Below are 12,700 nucleotides of genomic sequence, written 5' to 3'. Positions count from 1 at the left end.
ATGACTCAAAAGGACACCTGCACCACCATGTTTATTGATGCTCTATTTACAATAGGGAAGACATGGAATCAACCCAAATGCCCAAAATAGATGACTGGATAAAAAAAGATGTGGTACATATACATGATGGAATATTACTCAGTGATAAAAAAGATAGACTCATGCCTTTTGTAGCAACATGGATAGAGCTGGAAGGGATCATGCTTAGTGAAACAAGCCAGAAAGAAAAAGAAAAATACTGTTGGTTTCACTCATAGTAGGAGTGTAAGGGATCAGGGAAAAAAAAAGAGAAACAAATATAATAAAGTAAAAACAAAAACAATGAACAACTATAAACCAGAGACATTTTATGGGGGTGGAAAGGGGAATGCGATCAGAACTGGGGTGGGAAAAGTGCACAGGACTATGGGGATGGCACATGGGTGAACTGGTGGTGGGAATCCCACAGGGTTAATAACTGAGGTGACAAAATGCACAAAATGAAGAATGATGTAAAGTAAATAATAGTAATAATAAATAACAGTTTCTTGGTGTTTTTTAATACCCTAAAGAGTCAAAGTAAAAAAGTGTAGCTCATTGTAAATTTCTGAAATTCTTTTTAGAATTTCCACTGTGTGATTTATGAGCTCTAAAATTCCTTCTCTCTCTTAACATTCTGCGTATTCACTCACTACTCAGCTAGTATTTACTATGTACCTAATGTGATGGGTACTTTACTAGGTTCTAGAGGTGCCAAAAGTAAGAAAGATTAGTCCCTGCTCTAAAGAAAGCACCCAGAAAAAAAAAAAAAAAAACACATAAACCTCAAATACAATCTAATGGATTAGGTTTCCTAATAGAGGTTTTTGCATTATATTAAATAGGAGTTAGCATAGTAGAAGGAGTTTTAAAATTAGTAGATTTTGGAGTGAATTTTTAAAAAAGATTTATTTATGTATGCATACAGAAATGCGATACAGGCCAGAGGTGCAGGGGCGGTGAAAGCATTCACCAGAGACAGAGCAGGGAGCAGAATAGGCAGACTGACAAAATACACTGCTGAGGGGAGCAGTGGGTAGGTCAGGAGAAGTCTGCTGCACTATGTGGGTCAGCTCCGGGACAGGTATAGGGCTTGCACCGAAGTAGTCACAGCCTTCGCAGTGCTGTGCTTTAACCTGCTGCACCACCAGGGAGGGCACAGATTTTCGGGTGAATTTTATAATTGTGTGAGGAGACACTAAATCTCTCTGAACCTATTTCCTTAAATGCAAAACAGGGATAATTATAGAAATCACAGTGCTGTGGTAAATAGATAAGATGTGAAAAATAAAGGGCCAATCCCCCCCAAAGTTTGGCTTTTTACATCTTCCAGAAAGCAAAAAGAAATTATCAAATATTCATAATCTGGCACAAAAGGAGTTATGTACCACACTGATTTATACTCAGTAGTGCCATTAAGCAATTGAAGTTACAACCAACTTTGTTCTATCTGGTATCCTCTTAAAAGTACCAGGTATTGGCCCTCCCTGGTGGCGCAGCAGGTTAAAGCACTGCACAAAGAAGCTTAAGCCACTTCCGCATGAGTTCGATTCCGCCTGCCCCCGGAGGAGACCACATGGCGTGGCAGACCTCTCCTGACCCGCCCGCTGCTCTCCTCAGCAGTGTACTTCGTCGATCTGCCTGTTCTGCTCCCACTCTGTCTCTGGTGAATCCTCTCACCCTCCGCATCTCTGGCCTGTACCCCAGTTCTATATGAATAAATAAATCTTTAAAAAAAAAAAGTACCAGGTATCAATGGTTTATTAGAAAAAATGATTGAATGAATGACTAAATGAATGAACAGCTTCTCTATTTTTAGAGGGATTAAATTGTAGCTGCAGAAAGTAGAAATTCTTAAGATTCTTCAAATTTAATTTTAAGTGTATATTTTAAGTGCCCAAATCTGTCATATTGGAAACTGGATGTGCAGGCCTATTTTAAAAAGCAAAATAAATCTACCATAGCCAATGCAAAAGTGGTGTTCTTATGTAAGAAGCCTAGTAGCAGCTAACATTAGGCCGCAATTACCAAAAACTCAGATTCTAAGAATTATGCTTAGATTATATATGTCACTTAATTCTGACAACAGCCTTTATGAAATGGGCTATTAACATTACCATTTTATAAGTAGGAAAACTGAGAAACAGAGAAATCCAGTTATTTCCAACATCACAAAATAAGCAGTGGGGCTGAGATTAAAAGAAAATCAGGCTGCATAACTCAAGAGTTTTCTTTTTTATTTTTTACTTAACTAAATATCTTTAAAAAAACAAACAAGGGGCCTTCGCTGGTGGCACAACAAATTAAAGCACAGTACTATGAAGCCACTGCAGAAGGAGTTCGATCCCCAGCCAGGGAGGTGACCCACATGGCACAGCAAACCTCTTCTAACCCACCACTGCTCCCCTCAGCAGTGTATTTCAGTAGATCCACTCTGTTCTGTTCCCCACTCTGTCTCTGGTGAATCCTCTCACCTCCCTGCCCCACACCTCTGGCTTGTACCACAGTTCTTGTATGCATAAATAAATCTTTAAAAAAAAAAAAATCACACACAGATTTTACCAAACTGAAAACATTTGCTCCTCATAATTTTTTTTAAATAGGACAAAGAACCCTTCAATACGTAAACTAAACTGAAATATATAATTTTACAGTTCTTGTCCTTAAAGGTTCCACAAACCATGTGGTGGTATAATATTAGTAAATCACATCTAGGTTTTACTGTTTTAAAGTTAACTATCTAATATGAGGCTTATTTGTACTTTCTTTTTCATTTACTCAACTCCAGCTATTAATATCTTTTGAGTTTTCAGGCCATACAGAAAAGGCTTATATAAAGCAAAGAAAAAAATGAGTCAACAACTGGAAGATTCTGTATGGACATAGAAGTTGATTTTGTATGGACATCTAGTTTCAGATAGTGTATTAAAAAAAAAAAAAAAACCCCACCACACAACAGTAGGAACAAAGAACAGCTGAATTTCATCTCCAATAGATGCTCTAATAAAACAATTTCAGATGCAATTTGCAAATATATTTTTAGCCAACAATGTGTTCCACTTCACTTCTTTACTGGCCTGATTCTAGAACAGACAATAATGTTTCTGTTGCTTTACTTTTAAACAGTTGTATCAAAGAAAGAAATAATACATTTCTTGATACTTGCGTTTTACATCAATTGCATCTCTTATAAGTTAATTCATGCCATGGCTTAAAAACTCAACTCCTCTGGGCATCCCTGGTGGTAAATGCAGTTAAATCTCAGCACAGTGAAGTTATCCCCAGCCAGGGAGATGACCCACACCTCTCCTGCCTTGCCCGCTGCTCCCCTCAGCAGTTCTGTTCCCCATTCTGTCTCTGGTGTCTCTCACCCTCCTCCCTGGTACCTCTGGTCTGTATCCCAGTTCTTATATGCATCAGTAAATTTTATTAAAAAAATAATAATAAACTAAAAGCCTCTCAGTAGGCTTTTCAAATATGCCAGAAATAGCACTAACACTTGAAATATATTTGGTCAAAATGAACAATGAAACAGCCAATAAAGCAATATTTAAATTTCATCCATGATTGTATTTCACATTGTTCTGCTTCTGGAACAAATCAATAAACTAAAAATCTCCTTATCATATTGAAAAGATTTTCAAGAAAACTAATCCTCCAATGACAATAAACAAGGAGCCATAAAAAGGAATAAGTGTTAGCAATAATTTCTTAATATTTTCAGACTGAAGCAGATTAACTGCTATATTAAAGCTAAAACATGAAAACAGATTATTTCTAAGATAGTACAAGAAAAAAATCTAGTTTTAAAAAAACACAACTGGAAACACTAGTATTATGGATGGATCTACAGAAATAAAGATAAGGCTGCTTATATGAGATGTGACATGTCAAAAACTTTTTCCTAGAGATAAATGTTCACATCACCTCTGAGAATAAGTAAGAATTCTGCTAAGTTTATGAAGATAAATGAACTCCCAGATTGTTTATGCTCTAGGCAGCTGCTACTACATACGTACAATATTTTAACATAAGTACAATATTTAAACTTTATTCAAACATGGAAAATGAAAAATTTTTGTATATTTTCCACATGGAATACAACTACTGGAAAAAAATGTATTACCTATTTTTTTAAAAACTGCACTTTAAAAAAAAATCTGCACTCTCTTGGCCCTCCATTTTGGTGCAACGGGTAAGGGTGCAACACTGCAAGCTAGCAGCATCAGCGTCAGTGAGAATTCGATGGCCAGGTGTGCCTCTCCTGACCCGCCCACTGCTCCCCTCAGCAGTGTACTTCCTCAATCTGCCTGTTCTGCTCCCCACTCTGTCTCTGGTGAATCCTTTCACCCCTCCCCCTGCACCTCTGGCCTGTACCCGAGTTCTGTATGCATAAATAAATGTTTAAAAAAAAAACTGCACTTTTTTTTCAGTCACTATGACAGAGTTAAGTATAGAGAAGAGGAATCTTCCCAATATCAAATGAAGTTCTCCCCATCAGTATTTAACTCTTATAAAAATAGTTTATGTAAATATTTACTTTCAGTATACCTTCTTTGTCACCTTCTAGACCTTTTCAAAGGATTAGACCCCTGCACAATCCAATCTCAATTCTGGATGTCATTCAAAAAACAGCTGTTAATTATTTCCTCTTACTACATGAACTGGTACTGCAGCAACTTCAGATGGCTTCATAGTCTGCACTTTAACCCATTATGCTACCAGGGAGGGCCTAATACATGTAGAAATTTTTGAGGCATGTTCTATGTTCTAATTCACTCATTCAGGTGTGAGGAATGACAATTCCTCATTTCCTTCCTAGCATTAAAGAAAACTTGATCCTTTTTTTCTCACGATTTATTTTTTTATGCATACTGAACTGGGGTACAGGCCAGAGGTGCAGAGGTGGTAAGATTCACCACAGACAGAGTGGGGAGCAGAACAGGCAAATCGACAAAGTACACTGCTGAGGGGAGCAGCGGACGAGACAGAAGAGGTCTGCCACGCCACATGGGTCACCTCCGGGGCCGTGGATCAAACTCACACTAAAGCAGCTGTGGCCAGCTTGCAGTGCTGTGTCCTAACCTGCTGTGCCACCACGGAAGATCTCTTTTCTTTCTTTTGTTTTTAAAGCATATTAAAATAAAGTGAGAAATTTTAAAGTAAGATTACAGTTTCTTTACAATCTTTATTTCATAAATGATTTCAAGCTCCAGGAAGCCGGAGACTTCATTGTGCACAAGCATTCTAAGAAAAGGGAAAATAATATGAAATCACCTAATTTATAAAACAAAAATATGCTGCATTAAATGGCTCGATTAAGGTAACAAGGCAAGTTCACAAGTAAGTTCACAAGGGTCAATATCTTTCTTATATCATTATTATCATATCAAGGCAAATGTCTACACTGAAAGAGACATGAAGAAAAGTTACAAGACAACAAAAAACTGGGAAAATACTTACAATATAAAACAAAGATTTAATATCCTTAGTGTATAAGGAGCTCTCACAAATGAACAGGAAAAGATATAGGCAGAAATACATGAATATACAACTGACAAAAGACAAATTAAAGTCATAATAAACACACAGTATTCAACTTCCCTGGTAGTAGCAATGCAAATTAATATAATTTCAGATTAGCAAATACTCAAAAATAATAATATCTAGCTTTTTACAGCATGTGGGGAATCTGATATCTCTTACTACTACTGGGCCTGTATCTAATGGCAGTTTATCAAAAGAAGATTTCTAGTAAAATAATCACCTTTCAAAATATGCCCATTCTTTTGACCCAGGAGTTCCACTTCTAAAAATTTTCCTAAATAAATGGATATGTGAAAATATATTATGTAAAGAAGATCCATTATAGATGCTGGCACATAGCGATTGTTCAAAATATATTTGATGAATAGCTGAATCATAGTATTTTTATGATAGCAAAAAGTGTTAACAGAACATTTAGACAAACCATCTATATATTGAAATCTATTCAGCTACTTACAATGGCAATGCAAGCCACAATTAAAAACATATTTAAAATAATTTATCAATGTAAAAAAACAAAATCCAGTAAAAACACATGGCATTTTCTCAGAGAAACTAAACACAGAATCACCATATGATCCATCAATTCCACTTCCCCAAAGAACTGAAAGCAGGAATTCAAAGTTATCTGTACATCAATGTTACTAGCAGCATTATTCACAAAAGTCCAACGATGTAAACAACCCAATTGCCTATTGACAGATTCACAGATAAACAAAATACAATATATACATGCAATGAAATTATTATTTAAACTTAAAAACAATGTTTTGTCGAATGGGCAGTCGGGACTGCAGCATTTTCACTGCCTTCTGTATCTATGAGCCAAACAGTGATCAGAAAAGTGAGTAAGGGAAATTGGAAGAAAAGGTTAATGGAGATTATATTTTTTTACAAAATTAAAAAAATTTTTTCTTAAATTTTTAAAAATATTGCTAAATCTTCACAAATATGTTGCAACAAACGGAACTGTTTCTGATAGAAGAGAAAATTACACAAAACAAGTGGCCCGGGTTGAGGATTTGCTACTGAAATGTTTTTAGTGTTGCCAGCTGTCATGGTTAGCAGATGCCAGAGACCACTTTTGCATGGGAAAAAGAGTTCCCCAGTTTTTACAAATGAAGTCATTATATTAGTTGTGAATATAATTAGTGGTGCTAGAAAAAGTGTGGGGTGCTATGTTAATACACAGGTATCTTAGGACAGGGAGCTGTCAAAAATTTTAGGAAGAGAAGTCAGAGATGAGAATTAAAAAAAACACACACACACACACACACACAAGAAGGGTAAGAATACAGGAGACAGAAGGACGGAAACTATGGGAACTAGCTGTCCTTAAGATTAAACACACATTACTATGCATGGGATCTGGGGCGACATCACTTAAGGTCATGTTACTGACATCTCCTGCTACATTAAACTGTTCTTTCTTTGCTAGATACAAGTATTTAAGTATCCCTCTCCCATTTCAAGATGATCTTATTCTTTAAATTTCAAGTCCTAAGAAACTTCCCGCAGCCTCATTATATCCAGAAAATTAGACAGAAACAAACACACGGACTCACTGATGGCCAGTTATTCTGGCCACCAATGAATATCTCACTGAAGATTTACTGAAGTTTGTATACAGCAAAACGAAATAATAATATAGGAAAGAAAACTATCTCACTGGGTGGTTTAAGCATATATTTGTCTAGAGCAAAGAATAATAAAGCAAGTTTAAAAATATAAAACGTTGTAACATTCTAAAACACACTCTAACACAGATGAACCTTGAAAACATTAAGCTAAATAATGTAAGGCAAGCACAAAAGGACAAATACTGTTACATCTTCATATACATGAGATATCCAGAGTAGTCAAATTCATCAAGACAGAAAGCAGAATGGTGGGTGCTGTGGGTTGGGACAAGAGAATAGGGAACAAGTGTTCAATGGGTACAGTTTCAGTTTGGAAAGAAAACGCTGGGAGATGGATAGTGGTGACAGCTGCGCAACAATGTGGATGTGTACAATGCCCCTGAACTGGATATCTGGTAAATTTCACATTACATGTATTTTACCATGATAAGAAATAATGCAAACTATAACACAATTTCTTGTGTTTATCTTTGAGTTCTGTGTTCATAAAAAAATGTGATTAAAGAAATAAAACACTACACTGGGTATTCCTGTTCCCACTCCAATGATTCAGCATCCCCTTACACAACATCTTTCCAGAATATCACCAAGGGCAAGTACTACTGCCCCTTCTGAAGTACAAGGCACAACTCCGAGTGATAGTTTATACACATATTCTAACAATTAGACACTGAATCAGAGTTAAAATATGTACCTTCTTTGCCTAACTTTACAGTTTCTTAAGATTAGAATTACATAAATTGCCACATAAATTAACTCTTTCCCTTTTCAGCAAAACATTCAGCTATCTAATAACACACAGAAGAGTGAGGAACTCAAGTAAGAGGATACAATTGAAATACATGGATACACATACACATCAGAAAGTTGTCAGAAAACTTCAGAAAACTGAACAACAAACTGTTAAGATCTGAGTCTTCGAAAATACACAGCTTATGGTCAAAAAAAGTAAGTGAGGAAGGAAGCCAAGTCTGACATCAAAGTGAATATCCAAAAATGTAAAGTTCCAACCAATCCCATTCCTGCCCCTTAACATCTTCAGATACCGGGGTGATTCTGACATAACTCAAAATATTTAGTCAGGGTATACCTAGGGAATTCATTCCATCAAGGAGTAAAAGGTACTTAAGAGTTAAACTCAACTTTATTCCTAGTTAAAATTGTATTGAACTCAAGACCCAGACTAGATATGGGATGAGATGTTGACCACTGACACACTCTATAAGCACAGTGAAGGCAAGTCAACACATCCACTCTTCAAATAGTTATCTTGAAACTATTTCTGAAACTATCTCTGAAAATCATTTAGATCACAGCCTAAACTTAAAGAAAGAAGCAAAATGGAAAAGATTAGTGTAGATAGTAAAGCTGAATAGTGGATTCTCATTTTTCTTTAAACTCTGTGTGCTTATGTGTAGGGGGCTTGTAGGAGGGGATGGGTCATCATAAAATATTTAAAATTGACTTTGTGGAAAAATGCTTGTACATGTGCACTAAAACAGGTATTTTTTGTTGTTTTAACAGTAAAAACCTAAAATAAAAGGTAAATAGGTAACTTACCTATCCTTGGTTTTGCCTAATAGAAAACATAATTTTTAATAATTTGATACATAAAGGCGTGGGTAGCTTACTTTCATATTACTATTAAGGAGATACCTATGATGAAAATGTCAAGAACGTGACAGCTACAGAAACTCAATGACACAAGTGAGCTACGGTAGAAAAATCGGTCACCATAAAGGGCAAGGCCATTAGTAATCTGATTTTCCAAATAAGCTACAGAACTAACCTGAAATGGACATTCCATGCTTATATTTCCATGACAAACAAAAAATTCATTAGCCAAAAAAAACCACTTAGGGAAAAGCTTACGAAACTAAATATGGGTCTTAGCAGTGACAACTGAATAAATAAATTAAAATACTTTAAAAAATGAGTGGATGATTAAGTATTAAAACCTGAAAATTCACAAACTATTTAAAATCTGGAATCACTGACTGTTCAGAAACTACACAGATGGATCATGAGTGGTGGCAGCAGAAAGGGATTATGGATGAGTCTATATTGTTTGAGCTGCTCCCCTTGCCACCCATCTCTGACGAAAGCCTGACACTGAATAGACACTGAGTCAGGCTAATGCTGGCAGCAGATCCACTGGTAATCTGCCTATCAGTAGATTCTTCCACTGGGTTCACAATTTTGATCTGCACCCCAGACATCTGATGAATTTCATTGATTCTGGTGCCTTGATGCCCAATTATACAGCCAATCAAATCATTTGGAATGGAGAGTTTATGAGAAGTAGTCTGAGCAGGTGCATTGAATCTGGTGTTGCCATGTGTCATGGGAAACTGAGACTGTTGCTGCCAACTGGTGCAGCTTGGTCAAACCTGGCTGTGGAATACAATACTGTCCTTGAATGGTACAGGCCTGACCACTGGCAAAGATGACCAGGGAACTGGATGGCTTGGGCCAGTATGGGTTGGCCAAGCCCTTCAAAGTGGACTGGAAGAGTCTCCAACATGACCACACAGATGATTCACACATGTGATGGATTGTGGAATGCAAGCAAGAGCAGTGGTCTGCTCAGATGAATTGGGGAGCAACATCCCCTGCCACTTGGACCTGATCCCCTGTACTCTCCTATTTCCTTGAGCTTGCAATCCCCTTTCCCAATGACCAGTAGGGACCACCAGCCTCATAGTGACTGAGGGTCACTAGTCTACTGACAGCTGTGAGTAGACAGCATAAAGCTACTAATATCCTGGTCCAGTTTGTCAATGATCATAGCTAAGGGCTGAAGAAGGCATTATCGGGTACAGCCAAGTAATAATTTTCTCAGGACAATTTCCTTCTGAGATGCTGAGACATGCACCACTCTCTTTTCAGATCTTCTTAACGAATTCTCCTTTCTTTCCAATGATACTGCCAACTTCCTTTCCATGCATAAGTAGCCAGATGGTGCAAGTGACATTTAAACCACCTTCAATCACACTGGTGTCCAAGTCAAGCAGTGTTCTGGGAACTGGATTTTGAGTGGTCAAGTCTTTGGTCACTGGTTGGGGTGAAAGACAAAAACTGCAGGCACGAGGTGACTAAAGGAATAAGGGGAGCAGGCAGGAAGGGGAAGGGCAGGAAAGGGTAGGGGGAGGGGCAGAAAATCAGCATGGGCAGGAAGGCGGCTCCACCCCTGGGTGGAGGAGGAAGAGGGGGGTCAATTTTCCCTCTTTTTACTCAGTAGTTGCACTCCTGGAAAATTCATTGTCTATTAAAACCATGCAAAAAAAAAATCTTTTGGTTTAAATGTAAAACAGAAGTAGGATCAGATAAGATACAAGTTTTTCACCTACAAGAGGTTCTGAGGAAATGTTTCAAATTCATGCAGACTGTCTCATATCTTATGGGACATAAGGCATTCCTGGATCCTGCTCATTACATGTCAGTGTTGCATCCACCCTAGCCTAATCGTTGCCTTAACCAAAGTACAACCTCAAAGATAAAAACACCTCCTGGAGGAAAGAACTGTCCCCACTGAGATCCAGTGTCTTTACTGGATACTAGATCTCGGTCTGGCCTCAGACAGCCTTTGTTTTCATGACATCGTGAAGCTAAATGCAATGATAAAGTCTAACCAATTTCTAACTTTGGCAAAAGAGGAAGAAATTATTAGGAAAAATACAAAGGCAGATGAAAAGTCTAGAATATTTACCCTAAAAGAAACTGATAACCTCAAACCAAAGGCTGGCAGTCATATGAAGACTATCTTTGAGAACAGTGTTATTTTGTAAAAATACAAAGAATGTCCCAACTGAAACACAATAAATACCAAAGTAGTTATCACCACAAGTTAACTTTAATCTTTATAGCAATTCTATGAGACAGATGTCATTATTCTTTTCAGATTATTAAGGGGAACAGTCTCAAGAAGGTCAAAGTCACAGAGTTAGCAAACAGGTAAGACTTCAAGCCATCTAATTTCAATTACGACTTTTCCACCAACTTATACTGCTTCACAAAAATCCAATATGGCAAAGATCCAACATGGCAAAGACCCAATATGGCAGTACAGGTAGAAGAAACTCGTTCAATACAACAGAAGCAGTAAAAAGCAAAATATCAATATAAAACCTCCTGACCTATTGTGACTTCAGTTTGTACTTTGTGTCAATTTTCAATATGAGACAGTTTTAAATGTTAACAACGTTTTGTTTCATATTTAAAAAGGGGAAAATGTTAAAAAAAAAAAAAGTAAAATTTAGCAGTTACCATGACATATAGTGTTCCCTTATTTAATAGCAGGGATTCTGGGTGAGAATTCTAACAAAATTTCTACTTAAAACATTCCAGAATCCCACCAAAGGTTCTGATAATCAAAGAGACAGGATCTTTTTTAAAACCTTTCAATTTGAGGAGAAATGCATAACCATAAAGAAATTCATAAAATCTCAGCTTAACCAAAGTGACTCTAATGAAATCACTAGGTCAGTACTCTCAGAAACACGACTGAAGTTTATCTGAGTATGATTACTTGATGAGAATGACTACATAGTGAAATGTCGTACTGAACCAGTTTTCATTCATGACTGGTTAGTTAGATTAACTTTAAAACTCAATGGTGTTAAGACATAATTCTTACATTAAAAAAAAATATTTTTATTTATTTGTGCATACAAGAAAAGGGGTGCAGGCCAGACGTGCAGGGGGGGGGTTCACCAGAGACAGAGTAGGGGAACAGAATAGGCAGACTGACTGAAATTTACACTGCTGAGGGAAGCAGGAGAAGCAGGTGAGACAGAAGTCTGCCACACCATGTGGGTCACCTCCGGGGGGGTGGGGGGGATAACCAGCAGCAGTGGTTGTGGATAGCTTTACAGTGCTGCTCTCTAACTCCTTGCACTACAGGAGAGGGCCCCGGGCCGTACCAACAGTTTACAATTTAAGAAAATTATAAAGGCAAAGGTACACTCAGGACTTGATGTAAGAGGAAAAAGGAAACAGTGTGTCTTATTATTTCAGCTGAAGAAATAAGGTTGTGGGACCATTTATCAAGCATAATATTCTGAGACACATCTCTAAAGGACCAAAAGTACACTCAGGCTTAAAATAGTAAAACACAATCTACAAGATTTACCCCTTCACTAATTCAGGTGTTATACAAGCATGTAAGTTATAACTTACATATCTGAGCTGGAAAGTCTGGGATCATATTTTATCGTTCCTTTTTTGCTCCTCTCCCAGAGATGATCGTCATCTCATTCATCAGTATGTCAAGATCTCTACATCAGATGCCACCTTTTTTCTCTCCTCATGCATAGTTAACATTCTTTTACCTGACTTAAAATTTATTTCATAACAACTTCATTCATTGCTCTATGTATACATATTGCACAGATTTCTGATGAGTACTTAATGGTAGGTATAGAAAATAGAGTTCAAAAGAATATCAAACACCTGCATATTTCAAAAACACTACCAAAAATACAAAGACTAAATTA

The 12,700-nt window shown here is 37.1% G+C and overlaps 1 protein-coding gene and 1 pseudogene across 7 annotated transcripts in view; both read right to left on the bottom strand.

Moving 5' to 3' along the window:
* The window catches only part of NUMB (numb homolog (Drosophila)), a 134,641-nt gene that overhangs the window by 97,041 nt on the left and 24,900 nt on the right, over window positions 1-12,700 (bottom strand). The gene's annotated exons all lie outside the window — the stretch shown is intronic.
* LOC101621088 overlaps window positions 9,227-12,700 on the bottom strand; it is a 10,244-nt pseudogene continuing 6,770 nt past the window's right edge.

The sequence above is a fragment of the Condylura cristata genome, unplaced genomic scaffold (genome assembly GCF_000260355.1).
Source record: "Condylura cristata isolate star-nosed mole 26May11 unplaced genomic scaffold, ConCri1.0 scaffold00013, whole genome shotgun sequence".
Lineage (NCBI taxonomy): Eukaryota > Metazoa > Chordata > Mammalia > Eulipotyphla > Talpidae > Condylura > Condylura cristata.
Note: the sequence above shows the minus strand (reverse complement) of the source record. Positions and strands in the feature narration are given on the sequence as shown.